Genomic DNA, 13095 nt, shown 5'->3' with positions numbered 1-13095 from the left:
CATCAAGTAAAAGTTGCCTCAACTTTCACTGAAGTAGATAAAAGCTGCAAAAAGCCTTACTGATTTCCTAAGTTTACTTCTCTAAGTCCCAAAAGCTAAGACTATAACTACGTTAGCGTTCATGTATGACAAACAAATATTAAATAGTTTACACCTTTATACCAATTTATCTGTAGCTCGTGCAGGTCCAATTGGACCTGGCAGACATCTACAGAACATTTCATGCAACAACTAGAGAATACACATTTTTTCTCATCGGCACATGGAACATTCTCCAGGATAGACCACATGTTAGGTCACAAAACAGGTTTCAGCAAATTTTTCAAAGCTGACATCATTCCTAGTATCTTTTCTGACCACAATTGACTAGCACTGGAAATCAATTACAAGCGAATTTCTGGAAACTACTCCAGTGCATGAAAACTGAACAACAGGCTCCCGAATGACCTATGGGTCCAAGAAGAAATTAAAAAGGAAATCAAAAACGTTCTTGAAACTAATGAAAAAAGATGCATCCTACCAAAACCTGTGGGATACTGTAAAAGCAACAGCGACGAGGCAATATATTGCAATACATGCTCACATCAAAAGGATGGAGAAACTTCACGTAAATGACCGAACCGTACACCTCAAAGAACCACCACCACCACAACAATGCAATCATAAAAGTACTAGAGAGAAAGAAATAATTAACATCAGGGCAGAGTTCAATGAAATGGAGACCCCCAAAACGATACAAAGGATCAGCGAAACACAAAGTTGTTTTTTGAGAAGATAAATAAAATAGACAAACCATAAGCTTTGCCCACTCTCACCACACTCATTCAACATAGTACTGAAAGCCCTAACCAGAGCAATCAAGCAAGACAAAGAAATAAAGGGCATTCAGATTGGGAAGGACAAAGTCAAGTTGTCCCTGTTTGCAGATGACGCGATCTTATAGATAGAAAACCTAAAGGCTACCAGAACGCCCTTACGGCTGACTAACAATTTTAATAATTTTGCGGGGTACAAAATCAACACCCACAGATCAGGAGCATTTTTATACTCCGATAATGAACTGGCAGAAAAAGAAATCAAGAAAGCAAGCCCATTTACAATAGTCACCCCCAAGATAAAATACCTAGGAACCAATTGAACCAAGGAGGTTAATGCAGATCTCTACAATGAGAACTACCAAACACCAGTGAGAGAAATTAAAGAGCACCCAAAAATAGTGGAATGACATACCAGGCTCTGGTACGGGAAGAATTAACATCGTGAAAATGTCCTTTCTACCCATAGCAGTCTACAAATTCAACGCAATCTCCGTCAAAATAGCAACAACTTTCTTCACAGAAATAGAAAAAGCAGTGCTAACATTCATATGGAATACGAAAAGATCCTGAATAGCCAAAGCAATTTTGAGCTTAAAAGCACCCCAAAAACAGAAAGGCTGGAGGCATAACACCACCCAATTTCAAATTCTATGACAAGGCTCAAAACAGCATGGTGATGGCATAGAAACAGACACTCAGATCAATGGAACAGGATAGAAAACCCAGGAATAATCAATTTGCCTACTTACAGCCAACCGATTTTTGACAAAGCCAACCAGAACATACGCTGTGGAAAAGACAGCCTCTTCAGGAAATAAACGGTGCCCGCAAAATTGGACAATCCACATGCAGAAGAATGAAACTGGACCAGCATCTCACCATATGCCAAAATCGACTCGAAATGGATTAAAGACCAGAATATAAGACCCCAAACCATTACATGACTGAAGGAAAACAGAGGGGAAACACTCCAGGAAGTAGGTGGGGGCAAAGGCTTTATGAATAAGACCCGAAAACCCACAAGCAACAATATAAAAACTAAACAAATGAGCTAATGTCAAACTAAGAAGCTTCCACACAGCAAAGGAAACAATCAACAGAGCAGAAAGGCACCCTAAAAAAAGGGAGAAAATATGTGTAAACTATACGTCTGCCAAGGGCTTAATATCCAGAACATACCAAGAACTCAAACAGCTGTACAGTATGAAAACAAGTAATCCGATTTAAAACTGGGCAAACGAGATGAATAGACATTTTTCAAAGACATACAAATGGCCAACGGTACACGAAAAAGTGCTCAGCATCACTAGTCATCAGAGAAATGCAAATCAAAACCACATTGAGATATCATGTCAACCCAGATAGACTGGCCATTGTTAAAAAGACCATTAATAAGAAATGCTACTGAGGATATGAGGAAAGGAGAACTCTTCTCCAATGTTGGTGGGACTGTAAATTAGCACAGCCACTATGGAAAACAGTAAAGAAGTTTCCTCCAATACAGATAGTACTACCATATGATCCAGCAGTTCCACTACTGGGTATATATCCAAAGAAATGGAAATCATATGGAAGGGACACCTGCACTCCCATGTTCACTGCAGCTTTACTTACAATAGCCAAAATATAGAACCAACCTCAGTGCCCTTCGACAGATGACTGGATAAAAAAAATGTGATACACGTACACCATGGAATAATACTCAGTGATAAAGAAAAAGAATGAAATTCTGCCATCGGTAACAACCTGGATGAGTCTGGAGAAAATTATGTTGTGTGAAATAAGCCAGACAAGGGAAGATAAATATCACATGCTCTCACTTATAACTAGGTAGAAAGGAAGGAAGGAAGGAAGGAAGGAAGGAAGGAAGGAAGGAAGGAAGGAAGGAAGGAAGGAAGGAAGGAAGGAAGGAAGGAAGCAAAGGACTACAACAGTTCCTTGAACTTTCAGAAGGACAGAAGAAACCAATTGTTACTAGAGATGAGGGGATGGACGGAGGAGGGAGTTGGGGGCGTGATGGGTCAGGCAAAGGGCATAAAGAAAAATCATGATTTGTAATAATGAATATGCTAATAAAAATAATTTAAAAAGTAAGACACTTTAAAACACAAAAAGAATGCCATTATTGACATTCCAGAAAATTCCAGCTATGTGGATAACATTAAAAACCAGCTGTCAAGCTAAATCCTTTATCAGTACAAATTTTGATATTTCTTCAAATTGGGAGGAGAATGTTGGTTTCGATGTACAATGTCTGGTTACTCCCAGCCTCATCTATTTGTCACTGACGACCCTGGGACAGACGGAAAAAAAAAAAAAAAAACGGTTTCTGCAACTTTTAAAATACAGACACGCCCTCCACCACCAACTTTCAATTTCTACAAAACGTCCTTGGGTTCTAGTATTCTTGCACATGTTTGTTCTCTTACAGGAAATTTGCTCCTTAGGATTTCACTGCAATGTGCTTCTGGATCCCATGCCATGATTTATCTCTGAGGACCCCTGTTCCCCTGGATCCATTTCACCCCGTGCCTGGCCACCTGTGTGGCACACACACATAGGAGCAGGAGGACAAGGCTTTGAGATGGGGAACCCGCACAAGCAATTATCTGGGTTTAGGTCTGCAGGTTATTAAGGTTTTCCGTTTCAACTTCCACAGCTAGAACGAAAGTGTAGAAATCTGTTTTCTAGTTAAAATCTGTTCACATCCCAAGTGTTTTTTAAGTTACTTAACAAGCCTTTGGTAGTCCGAAATACCGGGAAGTGTGCCTGTAACTAGAAACACAAGAAACTTCCATTTCAAAATTGTCATAAACCAGGGATACTTTAGAAAAACCTTTTCAGCCCACTTCGTGCCTTGAGTAATGGTGGGTAAACAGTGGAAACCAAGAGAGGCAACATGGAAGCAAACGGATATAAAAGCACAAGGGAGACATCATGCTCTTGGGGAGAACTAAAATGCAAATTGTGTCTGTAAACGAAAGAAATTATACAGAAATCCCAGAAAAACAATTGACTGAAAATCAGACGAACGATCCCATGTTCATCTCATCACCTTGAGAACACGAAGGATACTTTTGTACAGGCAGCACACCTCCTTAAAGCAGCAGCAGAGTGCTTCGTGCACAGCAAGGCCTAGTTCACCGAGCAGCTGGACCTGTGCCCACACCCAGAGGGCAGCACCAGCCACGTGGGTGCAGAGGAGGTTGTCCCGGTGAACTCCACGAGCGGCAGCAACGCTCGGCTCTACGCCACAGGACTTCTGACAACGGACACAGTCGCACAGACTGCAAGTGGACCCCACATCAGCCTCAAGACCTCCCCCACCCGAAAACATCTCCACAGCCAGCCAGGGAGGCAAAGGAAGGGTCTTCATGGCGTGCAGAGTTACAATGAATCTGTGTTCACTCTGCCCCCTCCCACTGTACCCGTCGAGACCCAGACGATGTGCCCTGCTACTACAAAGTCGAAGAGATGTTTGATGGGGGCAGAGCGGAAGAGGCACATTGAATTTGGATCATTTTACCCATGACCCTTCTCTCCTCCCAACCCTCTTTGGGAAAGATGACATTTCTGGGGAAACAGAAGGTGATCAGAAGCAAGTAGCTCAAATGTATGTCCCTTGTAAATTTCGGATATCCATCAATTTCAATTTTGAGATATAGAGAAGTGCTGGGAAGTTTAATTGGCCGTATCAGTGTCAGTGAAGAGCTGATGGAAGAAGTGCGAAAGGCCAAAGGAGAAAACCCATGAGTAGAGAAATTAGCCTTCGGCTAATCTTATCTTCTCTGCTTCCATATATCCCTGTCCGTCCTCAAAAGTTGAGTGAGGTAGGAGATGATAAGATTGAGATTAGGGCAAATTATTTCCCCATCTTTTCCTTTCTCCAATGCACAGTCTCCTCAACCTGCACACTTGGAGTCTCAGGGTCAGCTCTCCAATACTGGTCGACACAGAGGAAAACCAACGGAACCAAAACGAATCCACCGAATTATCTCTGCTGTGCTTATTTATACCTTCCCGGGTTTTCTTTCCTTTACTGTTAAGTGCCTATAATCAACTTCAATCATTTTAGCAGAGTACTAAAGAGTGACTGCTCCCAACCCCTTCAGATAGGTGATGCTTATGTTTACATCTGCTTATCAGCTCTGTCAAAGTGCTGTTTCGTGGAGGTGCTGTAATTTGATGAACACATGAGACATGCTATTTGCTAGCAAGAAATTCTCAGCTCAAACAAGCTAAGGTGTATTGAGATTCAGTATAACAGTAATTGGTTAACTCAGTTTACTTGGGACTCCATTTCTTAGGTCTTGGGCTGTTTACATAACCAAAAGGAGTGTGTGTGTGTGTGTGTGTGTGTGTGTGTGTACCACACTTGACCTAGCACCTACCTGCACAAGTACCCCCCTGCCAAGTGATGTGTTTAAAGGCCAACAAAAAGGAAAACACAGAACACATTTATAATCCTGAAAATCTAGGGCTACTTAACCTTTCTGCTGCTTAATTTTAAAGGCAAAAAATGTACTATGAGCAGCATAAATAAGAACTGATTTGAGCATAGTTTTATAATAGATAAAATGTACCTGATGGGCCTAATTCAAATTTCTAAAATCTAACTGTGCCGCATTAGTCTGAGATACAAGATCTAAAGCTGCATGATCTAATCTGAGAATTTACGGACCTGTTTGAAATACCTTCATTTGATTAATTTGAAATGGAGGCCAGGGTATGACCTCTAACAGTCTGATCTTTAATAACCGCTCAAGAGATGAGGCAGGAAGTCAGTCGCGCTTAGAATTCTATGCACTTTCCTCTAGTGAGCACACCCTGCGGTTCCACGCGTGCAAGCACACCCCTCGCTCACTGCGGGATCTACAGAGCAGCTGTACATGCCCTTCAAAACTCAAATGCGTGTTATGTGGGTGTGCGGTATAGGGGTAGGACATGAAAAAACTCCCACCTGTCCAGTCCGAGAGAAATTTAACTCCTGAGAAGCACACCTTAGTTGAACATCAGATGCAACACTAATTTGCAGAGGTTCCCACAACATAGGAACAAAAGGGCTGACGTTATGTGTTGATAGCAGATCGTGTGTGAAAACTAAAGTTTTATACGGGGCTGTACGAAGACTAACTGAGGTCTGGAAAATGAGGAATTTTAAATGCTGGACAGTCTCTATACTCAGATTCCGCTGAAGACAATGCAAATACTTATAAGAGCCTGATAATAAAAACAGATTAAAAAACTTAATCATCAAGGTGAAGCATTTAGTAATGAGGTTTGTACAGCTTTTCAGAAAACACTGACCTGAAGTCCCAACCGGCTAGAGGTAGGCCAGTGTCAGGAGGCATCCCGGACATGGGCATTAGCTTCCAGCACTGATGGTGCAGCCAGTGTCGATGATAAGAATTAAAACACAACTGCAACCCCCAGTCCTGGACAGGCTCAGGAAGCGGCTATCTGGAAAGAGTGGGAGGGGTCCAGGAGGCCAGCCCCCAGGTGATACATACGTTTGCACAACAGTGACGGCGAGCCACGGGAAGTCTTTTCCAGCTGTACTGCGCTGTAATTGTGGTCGCTTGCTCAGGACAGCATGCTGCTGTCACAAGTTGTCTCCTTCCTGAGGGATTTGCTGCTAGAAAGAGCCACCACCGCCTTCTTCACTGTGCCTTCTTCTTCTTCTTTTTCTTTTTTTTCCTGGAGCTTGTCTCTTCTGCAGAGAAGAGCTTTTAACACCTCCCTGGATAGTCAGTAAAACCCCAAGCATTAAGAAGGCCAGAAAATACACGTCCACTTCATTTCACTGAAAAAGAAAGGTCATGATCCTATCCCTTCTTTGGGTCATCCACCCTGAGTCTGCACACCACATTTGCTCAGCAGCAGTCTGGCTACCCTTGCACATCCAGCAAACCCTTAGCACTCCTTCCTCTTATTCAGGATTCCAACTTTTTGAGCGACAAGAAGATCCCTGACACAGAGGGATCCTTGCTGAGGTATGAGAGCAGTGACACAGGATGCAAGAAGAGCACAAATGATGTTTCTTTATCCTCTGCCAAGCCCAGGGCACGCTTGGTGCTGCCATTCTCCTCCTGGGTGCAGCAGCGAACGCTTCTTCGTCAGTTCTATGATCCAACACTGCCGCCCTTAAAAATTAAGTCACCTCAAAAGTTACATAAGTATTTGAAAATACTCAAGAAAACTCTCCAAACACTGCTAGTTACACTTTGCTTGTCATAAATGGAACATCAATCTGAGCCCCAGGACAGGCCTGAGACAAGAACCTGTGATTTCCAGCCAGGCCTGAATTCTCCCCAAATTCCACAGAGTACCAAAACAGGACAATCTTGGCAGGAGCCAAGGGCAGCCTCCTCTACCCTGAAGCAGGCCATGCCTGGAGTCCTTGGCATGAACCGAGGGCAGCATCTCCTGCCTGGAAGCAGTCATGAAGCACACCGAAACACCACTTCCACGTGGGTGGGCCACTGTTGCTTTGCCTCCCACAGATCTGTCCCTCCTTTTCCCCTGGGTGATGGAGCTGCCAAAGATTCCTCAAAGCCCATCTCTTTTGAGCAGTGAGAAGCCCCGGGCTTCTCTTCCTGCATTTATTCTCCAGACCAAGAAGTTACAGGAAGAGACATAGGTGGGGTTTTGAACATAGGTTCAGTTTTACAAGTTTTGCAATAGAAGCTGGTAACATTCAGTCAAAACAAGTCAGATGACACTCTGTTAGGCAATTAAGTGATCCACTATAACAAAGCCTTGATTTACCCAAAATTCCTTTTCCCTCTAGCAGCTTTTTAGTAACGTTGCCTATCAATTAGTCACTTGTCTGTCTTAGAATCAGCAGCCTTGCTGTGTTATGATTCTTTTCCTGCAACAGAGACTCGATGCCCGGGGGTTAAAATTCCTGTCCTTTGCAAGGTCAATATTTGAAACTGCAAGGCTTTTGGTGACTAAAGTCACCTATTACCCAAGAGCAGTAATAGGAAATTAATGTAATACATTAAAAAAGGTAATTGCCTTCCTTAACCACGAAGATGGCATTTTATAAAATTAGCTGCTTCTCTTAAAAGGCAACCTTCATTATCCTTTACCTACTCTTTAAAGACTATACAAACAGGAATAAGTAAATTATGGATAAAATGTTCTATAACTGGGAGAACTCAACGGCCAGTTGCCCACAGCTTACCTGCTGGTGTCCTGTGACACATATTGAAGCCTCCGTTGTACTTTGAGGAAAAATGTTCAAAACATGCCCAAAGTTCTACCCAGCAGCCGCCCCGGGAACCTGCATGCACTTCTGTCCCACTGCGAGTGGCAACCACATCGGCGGTGCTGGACTCGGGTCAGCCCTGCTGGAATGGCAGTGAAAGAGAAACTCATGTTTCAGCACAGCTAAGACGTAAACGTGCAAGTGCAATTTTTAGTGAACAGTGTCGCGTATCCATTTACAGGCGGCCAAGGGATAACTCTGTGACCAAAGGAAAACAAAACCTATTCTAGAAAAACAGCAGCTCTGCCTTTCAGGGATGAGACAACCCTGCAAGCTGCTGAGCTCTCTGCTGGTCACCGGTGATGTCATCCCGGTAGCACTGACCCTGTCACCACCAGAGGTGCCTCACCCAGTCCCCTCCCATCTGTCCGCTGGACTGGAGGGGCGCCATTCTGTCCACACAGCTTCCTTGAGCACCTGCACCCTTGGGGCCTGCTTGTTGGGAGGAAAGCTGTCACCCGCGGCAGCTGGCTTAAACCTTAGCAGCAGGAGGAACAGCTGCCCGTGGCCAGGCCACTGCCCCAGATGAAACTGTTGCTGCCGGGCCTGGCCATCTCTTCCCAACGGAAATAAGTTGTTTGGGGTTCAGCAGACTCTAGAATGAAGCGGGCCCCTTGGGCACAGGGAGCAACAGCACATCCTAGTGGGCTAATTTCCCCAAAGCTTGAAACTAGGTGTCTTGTCTCACTCCAAGGATGGCTGTGGCACTACAGCATCGCTGGACGCTGGGTGGCAGTAGAGGGCCTCACAGAAACCAGGCACAGACAATCTGGCCTCCAGCAAAGGAATGATGCTAATGCGCTCCTCTGGGTAGAATTTGCACAATAACCCACATGGAAGTCGCAGCAGGACAGGGATGAAAACTATGGGGCAAGAGGTCAAGTCTGCACAATCCCAACCAACCCCACAGATGCCCATGTCCAGTAACCGCACACACTGGATGGCTCCCCACAGGCAAAGGAACAGGTGAGACACACCCCTTCTCTGTACCTGGTGACGGATTCAGGGAAGTCAGGCTCCAGGCCCTCTCTCACTCCCACCGTGTCCTGAATCCTCACCATCAGCTACAGCTGCAAGGACTGTTTCTCTTCTGTGAACCTGCAAGCTAAGGGTCTGAAGCGACACAGTGGAGAAAGCATGCGAGGAAATTCTGCTCTACTTTTCCACCTCAGTGAGGCACGTGCACAATGTAGTTTCCCATCTCAACTGTTGCTTCGCTGTCAAGATTTCTTTTGGTGTGAGAGACCAAGGTGTCAGTACCAAAAGAAAATGTTTTGCTTTTGCTCCCCTCAGTATGCTTCAACATTTCCAAGTGAATTTCACGTCACAAGGGGAGATGGGGATTGCCCTCAACTGGAATGTGGGTCACCTCCCAGCTGTGTGGTGATGTGTCTGGGGCCAAGGCCAGAGCTGCTGCTTTTCCAGATTTTCCAAGCCAGAAACAAGCACTGTTCACTTTAATAAGGTTAAGTTTAAACCGACATCCTTTTTTGGTGCCTAAACTGTTGACTACATACCCCAGCAAGACAGAAGCGTGTGAAAGCCGTCCATTCACACTCCCCTTCTCCCAGACGGTCACATGCGCATATCCCCAGAGCTGAAGGCACTGTGCAAAGCACGGTGCAGTATATGCGGCCAGTAACCGTGTGTTCTTCTCACTGAACACTTCCAGGGTTGCATCAAGTAAAAGTTGCCTCAACTTTCACTGAAGTAGATAAAAGCTGCAAAAAGCCTTACTGATTTCCTAAGTTTACTTCTCTAAGTCCCAAAAGCTAAGACTATAACTACGTTAGCGTTCATGTATGACAAACAAATATTAAATAGTTTACACCTTTATACCAATTTATCTGTAGCTCGTGCAGGTCCAATTGGACCTGGCAGACATCTACAGAACATTTCATGCAACAACTAGAGAATACACATTTTTTCTCATCGGCACATGGAACATTCTCCAGGATAGACCACATGTTAGGTCACAAAACAGGTTTCAGCAAATTTTTCAAAGCTGACATCATTCCTAGTATCTTTTCTGACCACAATTGACTAGCACTGGAAATCAATTACAAGCGAATTTCTGGAAACTACTCCAGTGCATGAAAACTGAACAACAGGCTCCCGAATGACCTATGGGTCCAAGAAGAAATTAAAAAGGAAATCAAAAACGTTCTTGAAACTAATGAAAAAAGATGCATCCTACCAAAACCTGTGGGATACTGTAAAAGCAACAGCGACGAGGCAATATATTGCAATACATGCTCACATCAAAAGGATGGAGAAACTTCACGTAAATGACCGAACCGTACACCTCAAAGAACCACCACCACCACAACAATGCAATCATAAAAGTACTAGAGAGAAAGAAATAATTAACATCAGGGCAGAGTTCAATGAAATGGAGACCCCCAAAACGATACAAAGGATCAGCGAAACACAAAGTTGTTTTTTGAGAAGATAAATAAAATAGACAAACCATAAGCTTTGCCCACTCTCACCACACTCATTCAACATAGTACTGAAAGCCCTAACCAGAGCAATCAAGCAAGACAAAGAAATAAAGGGCATTCAGATTGGGAAGGACAAAGTCAAGTTGTCCCTGTTTGCAGATGACGCGATCTTATAGATAGAAAACCTAAAGGCTACCAGAACGCCCTTACGGCTGACTAACAATTTTAATAATTTTGCGGGGTACAAAATCAACACCCACAGATCAGGAGCATTTTTATACTCCGATAATGAACTGGCAGAAAAAGAAATCAAGAAAGCAAGCCCATTTACAATAGTCACCCCCAAGATAAAATACCTAGGAACCAATTGAACCAAGGAGGTTAATGCAGATCTCTACAATGAGAACTACCAAACACCAGTGAGAGAAATTAAAGAGCACCCAAAAATAGTGGAATGACATACCAGGCTCTGGTACGGGAAGAATTAACATCGTGAAAATGTCCTTTCTACCCATAGCAGTCTACAAATTCAACGCAATCTCCGTCAAAATAGCAACAACTTTCTTCACAGAAATAGAAAAAGCAGTGCTAACATTCATATGGAATACGAAAAGATCCTGAATAGCCAAAGCAATTTTGAGCTTAAAAGCACCCCAAAAACAGAAAGGCTGGAGGCATAACACCACCCAATTTCAAATTCTATGACAAGGCTCAAAACAGCATGGTGATGGCATAGAAACAGACACTCAGATCAATGGAACAGGATAGAAAACCCAGGAATAATCAATTTGCCTACTTACAGCCAACCGATTTTTGACAAAGCCAACCAGAACATACGCTGTGGAAAAGACAGCCTCTTCAGGAAATAAACGGTGCCCGCAAAATTGGACAATCCACATGCAGAAGAATGAAACTGGACCAGCATCTCACCATATGCCAAAATCGACTCGAAATGGATTAAAGACCAGAATATAAGACCCCAAACCATTACATGACTGAAGGAAAACAGAGGGGAAACACTCCAGGAAGTAGGTGGGGGCAAAGGCTTTATGAATAAGACCCGAAAACCCACAAGCAACAATATAAAAACTAAACAAATGAGCTAATGTCAAACTAAGAAGCTTCCACACAGCAAAGGAAACAATCAACAGAGCAGAAAGGCACCCTAAAAAAAGGGAGAAAATATGTGTAAACTATACGTCTGCCAAGGGCTTAATATCCAGAACATACCAAGAACTCAAACAGCTGTACAGTATGAAAACAAGTAATCCGATTTAAAACTGGGCAAACGAGATGAATAGACATTTTTCAAAGACATACAAATGGCCAACGGTACACGAAAAAGTGCTCAGCATCACTAGTCATCAGAGAAATGCAAATCAAAACCACATTGAGATATCATGTCAACCCAGATAGACTGGCCATTGTTAAAAAGACCATTAATAAGAAATGCTACTGAGGATATGAGGAAAGGAGAACTCTTCTCCAATGTTGGTGGGACTGTAAATTAGCACAGCCACTATGGAAAACAGTAAAGAAGTTTCCTCCAATACAGATAGTACTACCATATGATCCAGCAGTTCCACTACTGGGTATATATCCAAAGAAATGGAAATCATATGGAAGGGACACCTGCACTCCCATGTTCACTGCAGCTTTACTTACAATAGCCAAAATATAGAACCAACCTCAGTGCCCTTCGACAGATGACTGGATAAAAAAAATGTGATACACGTACACCATGGAATAATACTCAGTGATAAAGAAAAAGAATGAAATTCTGCCATCGGTAACAACCTGGATGAGTCTGGAGAAAATTATGTTGTGTGAAATAAGCCAGACAAGGGAAGATAAATATCACATGCTCTCACTTATAACTAGGTAGAAAGGAAGGAAGGAAGGAAGGAAGGAAGGAAGGAAGGAAGGAAGGAAGGAAGGAAGGAAGGAAGGAAGGAAGGAAGCAAAGGACTACAACAGTTCCTTGAACTTTCAGAAGGACAAAAGAAACCAATTGTTACTAGAGATGAGGGGATGGACGGAGGAGGGAGTTGGGGGCGTGATGGGTCAGGCAAAGGGCATAAAGAAAAATCATGATTTGTAATAATGAATATGCTAATAAAAATAATTTAAAAAGTAAGACACTTTAAAACACAAAAAGAATGCCATTATTGACATTCCAGAAAATTCCAGCTATGTGGATAACATTAAAAACCAGCTGTCAAGCTAAATCCTTTATCAGTACAAATTTTGATATTTCTTCAAATTGGGAGGAGAATGTTGGTTTCGATGTACAATGTCTGGTTACTCCCAGCCTCATCTATTTGTCACTGACGACCCTGGGACAGACGGAAAAAAAAAAAAAAAACGGTTTCTGCAACTTTTAAAATACAGACACGCCCTCCACCACCAACTTTCAATTTCTACAAAACGTCCTTGGGTTCTAGTATTCTTGCACATGTTTGTTCTCTTACAGGAAATTTGCTCCTTAGGATTTCACTGCAATGTGCTTCTGGATCCCATGCCATGATTTATCTCTGAGGACCCCTGTTCCCCTGGATCC

This window comes from Cynocephalus volans, chromosome 8, assembly GCF_027409185.1.
Source record: "Cynocephalus volans isolate mCynVol1 chromosome 8, mCynVol1.pri, whole genome shotgun sequence".
NCBI classification, from domain to species: Eukaryota; Metazoa; Chordata; class Mammalia; order Dermoptera; family Cynocephalidae; genus Cynocephalus; species Cynocephalus volans.
The sequence above is the reverse complement of the archived record's forward strand: the minus strand, read 5'-3'. Positions refer to the sequence as shown.